Source organism: Meles meles, chromosome X (assembly GCF_922984935.1).
Source record: "Meles meles chromosome X, mMelMel3.1 paternal haplotype, whole genome shotgun sequence".
NCBI classification, from domain to species: domain Eukaryota; kingdom Metazoa; phylum Chordata; class Mammalia; order Carnivora; family Mustelidae; genus Meles; species Meles meles.
Window position 1 is genome coordinate 14386465 of NC_060087.1, and position 15100 is coordinate 14401564.

Consider the following 15100-nt stretch of genomic DNA (forward strand, 5'->3'; position numbering starts at 1 on the left):
CCAAAATCAACACCCTCTTGAAGTAGGGCCTTGCATCTGTATTTTAACAAGCCCTTCAGGATTCTGATGCATGCTCCAGGCTGAGAGCCACTGCTCTAGGCTTCCAATCCCTGAGTCCCTGAATCCCGTAATATGGGCTTTACACACACTGTTTCACTTTACTGTCCCAGGGGATAATAATAGCCTGCAAGGTAGATGTATTGCTGAAGACAATCCTAGCTGTTGTAATGAATAAACCTAAAATTTCAGTGGCTTAATGCAATCTATTTCTGGCCCACATTAGAGTCCCAGACAGTCGTCCATTTTGGCAGTGACAGAAGGACAGACTCTCCTCCATGAAGTTATGGAGGGACCCAGGCTAATGGAAGCTTTACTATCTTCATCACTAGGCTTCCATGGTCACCTGGCGTCAACATGAAGCCAGCAGGTGAGAGAGGAGAACATGGACAACACATCCCCTCTTCACCGGTAGCTCACCAGGAAGTGAAACAGCACTTCCCATCACACTGCACTGGTAGTCACATGGGCCTCACCTAGATGCAAATGGTACTGGGAAATGTAGTCCTTGACTGCAAAGTTGCTTCGTACTCACAACCACATACTCTGGGAGGGTCGTATACATTTCCGATGGGCACCTGTCATCTCTACCACAGCAGAGGTTACAGTTTTGCAGATGAAGAAAGGCTTATGCAGATTAAAAAATTCAGCAGACGTAACCCTGCCTATAAAGCTGGATGGGGGATTCAAACCACAGTCTGTTTCACTCCATACCCCTCCCTCTAGAATACCTCTTCCTCACGTCCACAGTCACCCTCTCTGTTAGGCTGAGTAAGGCCTCCTCCCTCAAAAGCTGTCCACATCCTAATGCCTGGAACCTGTGACCACGTTACTTTACAAGGCAGAAGGGACTTTGCTGATGTGATTAAAGATCTTTTTTAAAAAACTGATGAATCATTGAACACTACATCTGAAACTAATGATGTGCTGGGTAATTGAATTTAAATTTTTAAAAGGATCTTTTAAAAAAGATTCATTTATTTATTTATTGAGCGAGCATACAAGTGTGGTGGGGGGGGGCAGAGGGAGAGAGAATCTCCTGCAGACTCCCCACTGAGCAGGGAGCCCACGGCTGGGCTCAATCCAACCTTGAAATCATGACCTGACCTGAACTCAGCAACTTAACCGACTGAGCCACCCTAAATTAAGGATCTTAAGGAGATTATCCTAGATTATCCAGGTGGGCCCAATGAAATCACAAGGATCCTTATAAGAAGGAGGTGGCAGAGTTAAGGTCAAAGGGAAAAAAGGAAATGTAGTCATGGAACCAGAGGGTGGAGTGGTGTGCTTCAGAGATGGAGGAACATAGCCAAGGAATGTAGGCAGCTTCTAGAACCTGGAAAAGGCAAGCAAACGGATTCTCCCCTGAATCCTCCAGAAGGAACACAACCCTGATAACACCTTGATTTCAGTCCAGAGCTGCAAGAGAATACGTTTTTGTTAAGCCACTAAATTTGTGGTAACTTGTTATAGCAGCAACAGGAAACTAATAACTTTCTCAGCACCATGGTTTTTGGTCAGAGAACTTGGTAACAGCACCCCTTGGCAGGACCCCAAGATCTCTTCCCTCCGTTTTCCTCAGTCCCACCCAACAAAACGTCCTACCCTCAGCTGGGTCCTCCTATCCACCCAGGAGGGACAGACTTGACAGAGAGAATGATGTGTCCTCATATTAGAACTTCACACAGAGCTGAGATATCAATTAAGTATTGTGGTATCTAAATGGGGTATCTGTCCAATTGGATGGGGGCCCCAAATGCGGGGCGACAATGATAGAAGCCAGTGGCACAGGAGGCGACAGGATTCACCCGAGGTAGAGCAAAGGAGATAGAAGTTTACTAAATACACTGCAAGGGAGCGGCAGGCTGGACAGCAGAGGGGAGGCTGTCTGCGGTGAGGCAGTGAGTGGAGGCTGTTTTTTTTTTTAATATTTTATCTATTGATTTGACAGACAGAGATCACAAGTAGGCAGAGAGGCAGGCAGAGAGAGAGGAAGGGAAGCAGGCTCCCCGCTGAGCAGAGAGCCCGATGCGGGGCTCGATCCCAGGACCCTGGGATCATGACCTGAGCCGAAGGCAGAGGCTCAACCCACTGAGCCACCCAGGCGCCCCGAGGCTGTTTTTAAAGAAGGAAGACACGGAAGTATGGCGACATATGGAATTCTCCCTTTTCTGGTAAATGTGCCTAGCTATAAGTAGCCGACTGACTAGTTAGGGCCTACAGATATTTTGAGGAAGGTCACCAGATTGGGTCTGTCTGGATTCAGCCAGGGGGTCACTATGAGTCTTTCTACCTTGCATTGCTCAACCCTGCTTGCCTAAAAGTGGCCTCTACAAGTATTATTTTAAAAATTCTGAAAGAAAATAACTAACATTTTAAAAGTTCTTGAAGACTCCCATTCATGATTTTTTTAACAGGTCAAACAACTAGGAATAGAGGAAAAGGTCCTCAACTTGATAAAGCACATCTACAAAAATCCTGCAACTAACATCATACTTAATGGTGAAAAGACTGAATATGTTTCCTCGAAGATCAGGAACAAGAAAAGGATGTCCATTCTCACCATTCTCATTACTGGGAGTCCTGGCAAGCACAATAAGTCAGGAAAAGGAAATAAGTTGCATACGGTTTGGAAAGAAAGAGAAAAAACCAATGTCAGTTTGCAAATGACATGTTTATGTAAACAGAAAATTCCAAGGAGACTACAAAAAAAAAAAAATCCCTGAACTAATAAGTGAATTCAACAAGGTTGCACACACAGGATAAACACACGAAAATAATCATACCACTTATATAAACTAACAATAAATATACAGAAACCAAAATTTAAAACTCAATACCATTTACATTCACAACAACCCAAAAAAATGAAATACTTAAGTATAATCTTCAAAAAACATGTTCAGGACCTGCATCCTGAAAATTATAAAACACTGATGAAAAAAAATCAAAGAAGACCTAAATAAACGGAGCTACATCAGGCTCATAGATTTGAATACTACACACAGTAAAGATGTACACTTCCCCCAAACTGAAATTTATAGTCTCAGTGCAATTGCAATCAAAATCCCAGCAAGGTTTTTTTATAGACATAGATAAGACTATTATAAAACTTATATGAAAAGGCAAAGGACCTTGAATAACTAAAACAATTTTCAAAAGGAATAAAATGGGAGGAATCACTGTATCTGATATCAAGACTTCCTATATCACTACAGTAATCAAGACAGCAGGACACTGGCAGAGGGATAGACACATAGATCAGAAGAACAAAACAGAAAACCCAGAAACAGAGCCATACAAATGTGCCAACTGATTTCTGACAAAGGTGCAAAAGCAATAAACTAGACTTTTCAACACATCATGTTAGAGAAATTAGACAACCACAGGCAGAAAAGAAATAAAACTCAACCTAAGTTTCACACCATAGACAAAAATTAACTCAAAATGGGATCATGGACTTAAATGTAAAAAATAAAGCGATAAAACTTTCAGGAAAAAAATTAGAAAATCTTTGGGATCCAGGCCTAGGCAAAGAGTTTGCACACTTGGCAACAAAAGCACAATCCATGAAACAAAAAATGTATATTGGGGCGCCTGGGTGGCTCAGTGGGTTGGGCATCTACCTTCGGCTCAGGTCATGATCCCAGGGTCCTGGGATCGAGCCACGCATCGGGCTCCCTGCTCAGTAAGGGGCCTGCTTAAAATTAAAAAAAGAAACAAAGAAAATATATAACTTGGACCTCATAAAATTAAAGATTTTTGCTCTGTGAAAGACTATTAAAAGGATGAAAAGGGGCCACCTGGCTGGCTCGGTCAGTTGAGCATCCGGCTCTTGGTTTTGGCTCAGGTCACGATGTCATGGGTCATGGGATCAAGCCCCACATCTGGCTCCTCACTCACCAGGGAGTCTGCTTGGAGATTCTCACCCTCTGCCCCTCTCCCCACACACACACGCACGTGCACTCTCTCTCTCAAATAAATAAATAAATCTTTTTTTGAAAAGGGTAAAAAGACAAACTGCATATTGGGAGGAAATGTTTGCAAACCACAGACCCAACAAAAGATTTATATCTGAAATACATAAAGAACTTCCACAGTTCAACATTAAAAAAACAAACAACACAATTAGAAAATGGGCAAGAGACATAACCACACGTTTCACCAAAGAGGATTTACATGTGACATATAAGCACATGTAAGGATGTTCAACATCATTAGCTGCTAGAGAAATGTAAACTAATGTAATATAATGTAATGTAAACTATTGTATAGTTTTGTACGTAAACTAATGTAAACTAAAGTAAACTAAAACCAAATGAGGTATCATTGCACATCTATCGGAATGTTGAAAATAAAAAATGGTGAAAACACTAAATTCTGGTGAGGATACAAAGAAAACTGAGCATTTGTACATGATTGGTAGAAATGGAAAATGGAAAACAGCTTGGAAGTTTCTTGTAAATATAGATAGGCATTTACCATACAGCCCAGAATTGTCCATATCCTGAAGAAATGGAAACTCAAAGTCATGTTTACTCAAAAATCTGTACACAGAGGCGCCTGGGTGGCTCAGTGGGTTAAGGCCTCTGCCTTCAGCTCAGGTCATGATCCCAGGGTCCTGGGATCGAGCCCCACATCGGGCTCTCTGCTCAGCGGGGAGCCTGCTTCCCCTCCTCTCTCTCTGCCTACTTGTGGTCTCTGTCAAATAAATAAATAAAATCTTCTAAAAAATCTGTACACAAATATTCACAGCAGCTCATCTTCATATTGTACTAAGGAATCAACTGTTGATACATTTAACAACTTAGACGGACCTCAAGGGAATTATGCGAAGTGAAAAAGCCAATCTCAAGAGACTACGTACCACAGTTTGATATCTATAACATTCTCCAAGTAACAGAACAATAGAGATAAAGAACAGAGTGGTTGCCAGGGGTTAGGGATTGTAGGGGAGGGGTTTGTGGCTATAAAGAGGTAGCAGGAGAAAGCCTAGTGATGATGGAAGATGTATTATGATGGTAATTACACAAAGCCACACACGCACACACAAACACACACACAGACACAGACACACACACACACGAATATAACCTGCAATATCTGAATAAGCTCTAGGTTTTGATGCTGTGCTATAGTTCAGCATGGATGATGGAGGGAGAGTGTAGGCTGCATGGAATTTTCCAGTACATGTATTTGCAACTAGCTGTGAATCTATCATTATTTCCAAATAAAAAGTTTACAAATAAAGATAAGAAAGGGTTCTTAATGGTTTACAAAATGATGTCATAGGCATCACTTGATCTCATAGAGCCTCACAAGACCACAGGAGGATGCATAAGACTGATTTCAACCCCATTGTACACATGGACAATGAGATGCACATGACCAGTTGCCTAGGTCATCCAGTTACTAAGTGATAGTGACAACAGGTAGCTGACCTCGCCCTTGATGATCACACAATCCAATGCTCTCTCCCCTCTCTTCTCACGTAGCAGGCATGAATCTCAATGTCAGGAATTCAGCTATACCAGAAATGCTTCGTTTCCTTGTGTTCTTTGAATCAAAGTAAATCAGGCTCTAAGTACCCATTCTGTCATGTTTGTAGGAAGTCTAGTCTTTGACATTATCAAGTTCCTTCCCCTGCCCCGGAGTCACACAAAGATCTGGGGGCTTCTAGAGACCCAGGAAATAGACAAAGGACATCTTCAATTTACCACAATATCAGCTACATCATCGTCATCTTAGTACACGTGGTACATAGAAGTCTGGGTACCCAAGGTTCCAAACCTTATCAAGGCATATTGCCTTAGGGTGTAAAAACACCTCCCAAGATGCTAAGGGAAGGGACAATTCAAGGTACCACTGTTGGCCAAGTTTCCTTTATTGGAGATACCATAACCTACCCTCCCTACTATATCCAACTCATTAAGAGATGCTTTTCTAATAAAACGCTTCTTCTTATATTTAATAATTACTATTATTTACAGTTATAGAAAATAAATTTTAAATTTGTATACACATTTTGTCGCTGAGATATCTGAGAGAGTATTCAATAAAAGGCCATCAAGCATAAAAATACATTATATCAGGATAAAATTCTGCGGGGGAAGTGGGCAAAGGGCTAAAGAAATGATGTAAAATTTCTGACAGTTAAAGAGTTTGTCTAGCGTATCTAAAATGGATGATGACGGCTAGCCTATCATAATAACACTATTCTAGTCGGTGCCATATAAGCGTTTTATTTTTAAATACCAGTATTTATGGTGCACTGGCTATTACATCCTTTGGGGTGACAATATTTAAAACTTACGAAAGATTTTAGGTATCAACTTCAAAAGTGTGAAGGAGTATGTAGTTTCTCAAAATCCTTTCAGGAGATATATAAGCAAAAAAAAAGGTTAGAAGACCACTGATTGACACCAAAATTTCCTGCAGTGTGGTACATAGATCCCTTCTCAGGGAAAACAAGGTAAGTTTACACGACACGATTACGGTCCGTCAGCTTTACTTGCCCAAAGTTTACCCTGCCTGCCTCGACACCACCACCTGGCCATCACCCTGTCTTGACCTCAGCATTCACTCCGCTCCCCCCCCACCAAGCCTCCCATCTCTATCCCATGCCAGTGCCCACTCCTGGTCCTTAGCAACGCCCTCCAATGGCTTCCTTCTCAACACCCTCTTTGCCAGGACTGTGCTTTCTTTCCAGCCTAGCCCTCCGCCTCCTCCAGCCTCCCCTTCTCCCCTACACAGCTTTCTCCAAGACTCTTCTCTCAGCATTCTATAGTCCTTTACGAGTCACGGCCACGCATGCGGGCATCAGCCTGCTTACAGTCTCTCAAACCCCTCGACCCTCTTTTTTCGTACATGGAATTGGACGAACCTCGTGAAGACGGTCCAGAAGTGACACAATCTCAAAAACCACTGCTTTAAACATAATACATGTGGGTCTCGGCAAGATGCTTGACCAAATCCTTCATTAAAACCACACGGGCAAAATGCAGATATGACCACATGGATAAAAATACAGTGATGTAGATCCACTTATCTGGAAAGATTTGGAACTAAGCCGCTCTAAGTGTGATGGTATACAATGAGAGCAGAAGGAGAAACACAGGCAGTAAGTGCAGAGAGTAGAGAACACGAAAATCTCTGTGGGTGTGGCCACTCAGGGGAGCCTACCTGGAAAAGATGAGCTATGACTTGGTGTCGGTCACTGCCCCGTTAGGGCTCTGGTCCAGCTATCTCCAAAGGTCACCAAGACACAGTGGGTCATTCCACCATCCTCAGAACTTGACAACACCAGTCTGGAATTTGCAGATGTTCTCTTGATACTCTTCAGTGAAACACCTGGAAATAATAATCCTCTGTTATTCAGTGACCGTCCCTGTATATCAGTCAGGTATCAATCACAAAAATTTCAGGGTTCACAATAAACATTTATTTCTCACACACCTTTACATTGCCTGGAGCTCATATAAATTACGTTGAGGGATGCCTGGGTTGCTCAGCCCATTAAGCGCCAGCCTTCAGCTCAGGTCGTGATCCCAGGGTCCTGGGATCGAGTCCCACACTGGGCCCCTTGCTCAGTGGGGAGCCTGATTCTCCCTCTGCCTGCTCTGCCTGCCACTCCCCCTGCTTGTGCTCTCTCTCTCTGACAAAGGAATAAATAAAATCTTTTTTAAAAATTAGCTTGAGGTCAGCTAGGAGGCCCTCTTTCAAGCTGTATAGGACCCAGATGGGAGTGGTTCCTTGCAATAGGCCGGGCCCGAGTCCCTTTCACGTGGGCTCATTCTTGGACCTAGGCTGAATAAGCAGCTCTCCCCATAAAGAAGGCAAAACACGAGAGGAAAGAGAGAAACAGGTGAGGCCTTTTAGGGCTTGCTTCAAAACTGGACTTGTGATATCTCTTTCCCCACTCACTGTTCCAACTAAGTCTCAAGACCAAACCCAAAATCAACCGCTAGGGAAGTCCATTTTGCCTTTTATAAGAGAAGATGCAAAGTTAACAAGCAAAGGCCATGGATAGAAGATAGCATACACAATTGGGGCTAATAAGCTAATCTCCCACAGTCCCGCATCTGCTTCCTTGGGCCCCAAAAGTCCATCCAGTCTGGCCTCATTCTGCTTGCGTCTTGTCAGGGCTTGGCGGTTCCTGCTATGACTTTGCCTAAACTCCTTTCTACAGTTCTTTTTGTGCCAGGGAAGTTTGCTGCCAGAAATCTGCCTGACCTCCTTGCCAGCTCTTTCCAAGGACTGTACCTTTGCCTCTGATTCACTCCACCTCTCACCTAATTGAAACCCTAGATGATAATCATGTGGTGTGAACTTAAGAATGAATGTCAGCCATCCCCATGTGCCGAAGGCCAAGCTACTTCCCCAGCCGGGGGACAGTCTCCTGATCGCCTGCCTACTCCTAAAAATCAGAGCAGGGATCTTTTTTTTTTTTTTTTAAGATTTTATTTATTTCAGAGAGAGGGAGAGAAAGAGAGAGTACAAGCAGGGGCAGGGACAGAGAGGGAGGGAGAAGCAGGCTCCCCATCGAACAGGGAGCCTGACACGGGGCTCCATCCCACGACCCCAACATCATGACCTGAGCCAAAGGTAAAAGCCGACCGACTAAGCCACACGGGCGCCCTAGAGCGGGGATAACTCTGATGAACTCTCTCTTCCCTGAAGGCACTCTACCATATTTTGTGTTTTACCTGTTTTGTTTTTTTATCTCAGACCCTGATGAAACTCAGCCAACCCTAAGTGGGCCCTGTGCACACTCTAACGCCACTGCCATTTATAAGGTGTGTGTTGTATACAGTCCGTCGGTATTCAGCACCCGGTCCCACTTCCTTCCATGGTGCCTCACTGTACGACTCAATGCAGAAAACTCCTTACTGTATTTCATGGACCGCCTTGCGGCGAGGCTTCTGTACATGAACAGCGTTCACCAGCGTGGAGGCACACAGAAGGCAAAGACCATCCTCTTGCTGCTTTTCTGCCTTGAGCCGAGACATGCAGTATTTGTGAAGTTTATTTCCAAGGCTTAGTTTGCCCCCGCGGGTGTTAAAAGATGCACCGTGCTGACTCCCCGGGGCGCAGACGGTGCGCTCCACTGGCAGCCTTTGATCACCCGCTTTCCCGATCGTGACGGAGGTAGGGTTTCTCTGGCTTAGTCAGTTCTGGGATGTTCTGGCCATCATTCCCGTTTGTCCAGTCCTTCCAACAATATGGTAAGCACCCGATTCTCTGAATTCAAGACCTTTGCATTTAATACCTAAAAGGGTTTCTGTCTCCAGCACTGCACTCTGATGGATACAACATGGTATCCCTCCTGGCCTTGAACTACAGTAGCACCGAGATAAGTAGTACACATTCCTGGAAAAGAATGCTGCTTGATGTACCCGTGTGAGCAGAGATTTTCTGACGCACGGTGCCTAGACTGTATTCTCTATTCAGCTGAGCCAGGGACAAAACAAGCCAATCGTGTTAGAAGGAAGAATGGTATCACCGCCAGACCCCGACATCTCTGCTTCCTTCTGCTCGGCGGCACCTTGCCATGGGGCCTCCTCTGATGCCCTTGAACTCTCCAGGCTGATGCTAGGAGACTCTAGAGCATTTCTGTCAGCCCACATGGACAAGGCCAAAGGTTAGCCACCACCCACGGATACTCCTCAGAGACGACAAGAACAGCTTCTCTGTGATAAAGACAGGGGGAAGATGGGAGGACGGAGAATGATTAATGGCCCCTTCAGAGTGGACGGAAAGCAAGTGCGACGTGCATTTTTCGGTGCTGCTATTTTCTCACACCACAACATTCTCCCGCGGTAGCAACCCGGGACATAAAAACCACAGCCTTGCTTGGGGGAAGGCGGGGGGCTTGTGTCCTTCAGTAGCTTTGGAAGACAGCACGCATTTCAGGAAGTGTTGCCAAGTCGGGGGGGATGGGCTCCCGTGGTGTCTGGCAAAGTAGAGATCTCTGGAAAGTCCAAAGGTGATATATTTAAAAGGCGGCTTATTTTCTTTCATCTTCATGGTAAATGTCTAATCCCAAAGGCATTTCTTAAAGGAAGACACAGCAGGTAAGAGACGAAGCCCCCCCCCCCACCCCGGCTGACTCTGCTGCTGAAACTGAGTGGGGAGAAAGGCTGGAAACCAGCAGCATGGGCTTCTGCTTCTATAAGAAGAACTGAAAGGAACACAACGAAGGAGCAGCAGATGGAGAGGAAGGGAACAAAGGAACAGAAGCCACGAAGCAGGAATCTATGAGCAGGACACAGACGAGGGACCCCTGTCCATGGGATGCCCGTGGGGAGAAGGGAAGTGCTCTCCTGGAGGGAGATAAAGATGCAGGGAGGGCAGCAGGCCCTCCGGGGAAGGCATGTCAGAATGGACCCTCTCCACGGTCACTATGGCTGCAAGGCTCCTGAACATTTGGAGTCTTGTTTGAAACAGTGTGATTTCTTTTTTCCAAGACTAAAGCACGTATAAATATTTGCTGAATACTCCCCAGCACTTATCAAAATGCCGAGAGGTAAAAAAGGAAAGATCCGACAAAAGAATTGTTAGGCTTTTTGTCTGATTATAAAAGTACAAGGAAGAAGGAACAAATATTTCATGAAGTCCCACCACCCACACATAAGGGCTGCTTTGCTGTATTTTACGGGAGCATCTTTCAGGAAAATGAGACCTTCTGGTATATAAACTTCTATACCCACATCTTGTCCCTAAATATTGTATCTTCCCCACATAGTCTTTGAAAACATGTCTTTGGGGGCGCCAGGGTGGCTCAGTGGGTTAAAGCCTCTGACTTCGGCTCAGGTCATGATCTCAGGGTCCTGGGATCGAGCCCCACATCGGGCTCTCTGCTCAGCGGGGAGCCTGCTTCCTCCGTCTCTCTTCTGCCTGCCTCTCTGCCTACTTGTGATCTCTCTCTGTCAAATAAATAAATAAAATCTTTAAAAATAAATAAATAAAACATGTCTTTGACTGACTAAATGAGTATTCCTCGCATACACATCTTCTGCAATTTTCCAAACATTTTCTTAGAATAAACCCCTAAAAGCTGAATTACTCCGCCAACGTGAATGTTTCCTTCTGAAGCTCTTAATGTTTGCTGCCAGTTGTTTTACAAAACCTTTGCACCAATTTACATTCTTGCTACTTTGTATAGGGGTGCACTCAAAAAACACTTTTTGGCTTTTGCTTTAAAACAAAACGGGGGGCACCTGGGTGGCTCAGTGGGTTAAAGCCTCTGCCTTCAGCTCAGATCATGATCCCAGGGTTCTGGGATCGAGCCCCGCATCGGGCTCTCTGCTCCGCGGGGAGCCTGCTTCCTCCTCTCTCTCTGCCTGCCTCTCTGCCTACTTGTGATCTCTGTCTGTCAAATAAATAAAATAAAATCTTAAACAACAACAACAATAAACGAACAAAACACAGCCAGTCTCAGTCAAGGTGATGCTATTATAGAAATACAGGAAGAAGCCTGAGGTCTTATTCCTGCTTTCTTTAGGAAAGTTGGTTCACCTCTGCATGCCTTAGTTGTCTTTAGGAACACTTCAAGCTGGAACATTCTTTGAAACTGTTTTCTAAACTAAGAAAGATAACAGAGTGCCATGTTTATCCAATTACCACAATACCAAAGATTATTCAATGAATGCATATATTATTGAAAATCTAATACGCATTTGAGATTGGTAGAATTTAACACTCCTGAAAATAGTCAGGAGAATAAGCTATTAAGGGAGGACTTGGCAACTGTTTTAGTCACTGTTACGTCGCCATGCCGAAGTGCATGCTGGGAACATACTGGGAGCTTTATAAATATATGCTGAATGCGAGAAATAATTCCTGGCGGGGGGCATTTCAGGAACTTAGTGTAGCCAACCAGTGTAGCTGTTGGCGCCCTGCCAATAGCCCTTTGGCCGACCTTAAAGTCATCCACAGCTGAGGTGGACAGTTCCTGCGCACACTGGCAGAGTCTAGCCTCAGGTATCTGGGTCTCTCTGCCTGAGAACTCTATCTGGCCACAGGGGCATTCTCTGTCCATACGGGGCAAACCAGAAGTGCTAGGGAGCTAACAGCCCCAGGAGTAACTCTCAAACAATGAGGGCTGGGAATTGGTAGATAAATACCCTAGCTTCTTCACCCCCACTGAGTTCCGTTCTCTATAATCTTTCAGAGTATCCTCAGTAGGACTGAGCCTAGTTGCCCACAGCAGTAACCTGTTCACCAACACACCCTCTTTCCTTTGCTCCCTCCCTTCAGCTTCCTGGGATCACCTCCCCAATCAACCACATGCACCTAAATCCTCATCTCGGTCTACTTTTAGGGGAACCCCAATGCCAGAGTTGATGTTTGCAAAATTACAGGTGTAAAATTTGAAAACAGAACCTCCTTTTTACAAGGAATATACTCTCGATTTTAATTCCTAAAGGCAGGAAGTGGACTGGCAAATTCAGTTAGAGGCAATGATGTAAGTGGGATTTTGTGAGTGTGTATGTCCCCCGAACAGCCTTGACCTCAAGGCTGATCTGAGATCAGATGCCAGGAAAGAGAGAAGGCAGCTAATTATGTTGGAGAATTAAAGAGTTAAATGTAGCTCTAAGTAGAAGAGGAATCAGAACCTATTCCCCTCTGCCCTGGGGAACACTGTGGCACCGGGATGCTAAATACCACGCATTATCTCTGTGAGATTTTGCAACAAGGCAACCAAGGCTCCTATTTTCCTGAGTCCCCCTAGCTGCTATCACAGTGCTGAACAAAAAGTGGGTCAATGGCTGCTTGAAATACTGGGTATTGGGGGACTACTATACAGCAAGTTCAGAAAATTCTATCCTTTAAAAAAAAAAAAAGGCGGGGGGGGGGGGCCTGGATGGCTCAGTCAGTTAAGTATCTGGCTTCAGCGAAGAAAAATGCCACAAATTTCACCAAGAACGGGTCTGGTACGGACATAGCTGTACCCCTCCTCCTGGGACACCTCCTGGGCATCATCACAATACCTGCCATCACCCACGCATCCACGCTGGGGCACCCCTTCGCGGGGCTGCTGGAAGCTGGTGCTGCCGCACGCGTCCTCATGGAGTCCACACGTTATCAGTGGCTGCTTCCATGTTAAATGCTGACTTCTGTGTGTTTGATGGGTGAGCTCTGATCTCTACCTGCAAAGGACATCGGGAAGATGGGAATCTTCTCATGGTGCATTCTCCAAATATAAGAAAGGTGTCCAGAGATGCTAGGTCAAAAAGGATCTCCAGTGCATTTCATCTGTCATTCTCCAACACCCTCCCCCGCTGCCATAATGCCTGGTCCTCTCCCTGCCTCTCTGTGAGTTCCAGCATACATCGGCCTAGTTGGAACCTCCTGACACAGGTTACCTAGTCAGACAGCAGGGGTTAGAGGAAGAGCCTCAATGAGAATGAAATTCCCCAGGGATGGGGGGAGGTTGCTCCATGACCAGGGCCCTGGCATGAGTTCAAGTACACAACCTTGCTACCATATAACCAGTGCTGTCCAATAAAAATCCAGTTTCCTCTAAGATTTTGATGTATCACATTGAGGTCTTCCATCCATTTTGAGTTTATCTCTGTGTATGGTGTATAGGAGAATGGTCCAGTTTCATTCTTCTGTATATAGCTGTCCAATTTTCCCAGCACTATTGATTAAAGAGACTCCCTCTTTTTTCCATTGGATATTTGTTCCTGCTTTGTCGAAGATTAGTTGGCCATAGAGTTGAAGGTTCATTTCCGTAGGCTGCATTCTGTTCCATTGATCTCTGTCTGTTTTTGTGCCAGTACCATGCTGTCTTGGTGATCACAGCTTTGTAATAGAGCTTGAAATCAGGCAATGTGATGCTCCCGGCTTTGGTTTTTTTTTTTTTTTCAACATTTCCTTAGCAATTCAGGGTCTTTCCTGGTTCCATGCAAATTCTAGGATTGCTGGTTTCATTCATATTTGGAACATAAAGAATAGCATGGAGGACCATAAGGGAAAGGAGAGGAAATTGAAGGAGGAGAAATCAGAGATGGAGAGGAACCATGAGAGACTATGGACCCCTGGAAACAAATGGAGGGTTTCAGAGGGGAGGGGAATAGGGGGATGGGATGGCCAGGTGATGGGTATTAAGGAGGGCATGTGTTACAACGAGCACTGGGTGTTACATGCCACTAATAAATCACTGAACATCACATCAAAAACTAAAGATGTGCTATACAGTGGCTAAGTGAACACAATAAAAAATACATAGTTTGAACCACAAACACAAGACACATTTAACTTAAAATTTCCTTGTCACTACATTTTTTAAAGTTTTTTTTTATTATCTTATGTTAGTCACCATACAGTACATCATTAGTTTTTGATGCAGTGTTCCAAGATTCATTGTTTATGTATAACACCCAGTGCTCCGTGCAATCCGTGCCCTCCTTAATACCCACCACCAGGCTCACCTAATCCCCCATCCCCCCTCCCCTCTAAAACCCTCAGTTTGTTTCCTGGCGTCCATAGACTCTCATGGTTTATCTCCTCCTCTGATTCCCCCCCTTCATTCTTCCTTGTCACTACATTTTATTATTTTTTTTTAAAGATTTTATTTATTTATTTGACAGAGAGAGATCACAAGTAGGCAGAGAGGCAGGCAGAGAGAGAGGAAGGGAAGCAGGCTCACGGCTGAGCAGAGAGCCTGATGCGGGACTCCATCTCAGGATGCTGGGATCATGACCCGAGCTGAAGGCAGAGGCTTTAACCCACTGGGCCACCCAGGCGCCCCCCCTTGTCACTACATTTTTAAAAAGGACAAAAGAAACCAGTACAATTCATTTTAATATTTTATTCAACCTAATGTATCTAAAACATCATTTCAACAGAAATCAACAGAAACAAGTTTTGAATAAAAGATATGACCTTCTTTTATTTCCTACTGTCTTTTCAAAATCCATTATGAGCTTGACACTCAGTGCATCACAGTTTGGACTGACCACATCTTAAGTGCTCGAGAGCCACATGTGGCTGGTGGGCCCCATGCGGGACAGTGCAGACACTTCATTTGGAATGG

The 15100-nt window shown here is 44.6% G+C and overlaps 1 pseudogene; it reads left to right on the plus strand.

Moving 5' to 3' along the window:
• Positions 1–414: 414 nt before the first annotated feature.
• LOC123934551 overlaps positions 415–15100 on the plus strand; it is a 62494-nt pseudogene continuing 47808 nt past the window's right edge.